General features: G+C 49.4%; 1 pseudogene; it reads right to left on the bottom strand.

Moving 5' to 3' along the window:
- Positions 1-663: 663 nt before the first annotated feature.
- Positions 664-987, bottom strand: LOC116092443 (annotated as a pseudogene).
- Between the last annotated feature and the right edge of the window lie 824 nt (positions 988-1,811).

Below are 1,811 nucleotides of genomic sequence, written 5' to 3'. Positions count from 1 at the left end.
TAGGGGGTAATAGTCAGTGCCACTGAGGTACATCTGTGTGTGTGTGTGTGTTTCAAGACAGGGTTTCTCTGTATAGCCCTGGCTGTCCTGGAACTCACTCTGTAGACCAGGCTGGCCTCGAACTCAGAAACCCGCCTGCCTCTGCCTCCCAAGTGCTGGGATTAAAGGTGTGCACCACCACTGCCGGAGAGGTACATTCCAAATCAAATCATCCCCAAAGCCTCACTGGGAAGAAGAAACCAAGTGAAGGCCTAGGAGAGATGATGCAGGTCATCATAGTCATGAGTCCAACACAATGTAAGGAAAGCAGCTGGAAAAATAACTCAGCCCTTAAAATTACCTACTTTTCTTACAGAGGACCAGGACTCAGTTCTTTTTTTTTTTTTTTACAAGAAACGTGAATATTTATTATCAAGTCGGTAATACTTTGGAATGGCTGGGAACGTAGGAGTGGTATCAGTGTTTTAATGAGCCTGTCTTGCAAAGAAGCCTTCAAATATAATCACAGAAACGGATGAGACATCGCAGGTGCTGGTGGTCGGTAAGCAGGCGTCGACGGAGAATGAGTCTAAAAACCTACGAAGGGACAGACTCCTACTTTCAGCTTGCCCCAACGTCTCGCCCTCGGCCAACTCGAGTCTATTCCCCGCGGCGTGGCGCTCCTCAGTGGCTCAGGTACTTGTGGCCCTTCAGCATGCGATGGAGGACGACCTGCACGCCAGCGGTGTTTGTGCTTGCGCTAGACGTTGCTCGGCTGATACTCCTCCGCGCGGCCCGGGGCCGGCTGCAGGGAGAGGAGGGGCCAGGCGTCCGGGAGCCCATCCAGACCCTGGACTGGAGATACCTGCCACTCAATAGGGCCACCGATCTGCAGGCCTGGCACCCAAAACACCGGGCTAGGAAAGCCATGCCCAGTGGTGGGTCACTGGCTGGGTCGTCCGGGTCGACCCCAGTTCCTACACGCCTGGCTCCTTGACAATGCCTTCTGGGAAATGTCCAGGGCTCAGTTCTTATACCAGGTAACTCACAACTGCCGGTAACTCCAATTCCAGGGACCCAATGCCTCTGGCCTCCAAAAGCACTTGCACACCCGTGGTATACATTTTTTTTTCTTTTAAAAATAGAGGAGAGCCGGGTGGCGGTGGCACACACCTTTAATCCCAGCACTTGGGAGGAAGAGGCAGGTGGATTTCTGAGTTTGAGGCCAGCCTGGTCTAGAATGAGTTCCAGGACAGCCAGGGCTACACAGAGAAACCCTGTCTCAAAAAAACCAAAAAAAAAAAAAAAAAAAAAAAAAAAAAAAAAAAAAAAAAAAAAAAAAAAAAAAAAACCAAAAAAAAAGAGGAGAAATGAGAATACCCCTAAAGTTTTTGGCCTAGTGAATGAAAAGAAGCAATGTGCCAGCAACGGAGACGAAGAGTTACAAAAGAAAACATTGCTGCAGGACAGAAAAAGTGCAATTAGAAGCTCTGTCCGAGATTGGTTACATCTGTGTAACTCTCAGATGCCCGAGGACAGTGCTTAGACAGACCTTAGATCCGAACACCTGAGCCTAACAGAGAGCTCCAGGCCAGAGAGGCAATGCTAGAAGTTGTTGTAAACACTGACTTGTGTTCTCGCTTCCTGTAATGACGCTCCTACCCTCAATGTGACTATTTGGAGATGGACCTGTAACAAGGTGTAAGGGTAAGGTCCCACCAAATGTCTAGCTTGTGCTCTGTACTGTATTCATTAAAGACAGACTGAAAGCCGGGCGTGGTGGCGCACGCCTTTAATCCCAGCACTTGGGAAGCAGAGGCAGGTGGATTTCT

This window comes from Mastomys coucha, unplaced genomic scaffold, assembly GCF_008632895.1.
Source record: "Mastomys coucha isolate ucsf_1 unplaced genomic scaffold, UCSF_Mcou_1 pScaffold15, whole genome shotgun sequence".
Taxonomy (NCBI): Eukaryota; Metazoa; Chordata; class Mammalia; order Rodentia; family Muridae; genus Mastomys; species Mastomys coucha.
The sequence above is the reverse complement of the archived record's forward strand: the minus strand, read 5'-3'. Positions and strand labels throughout refer to the sequence as shown.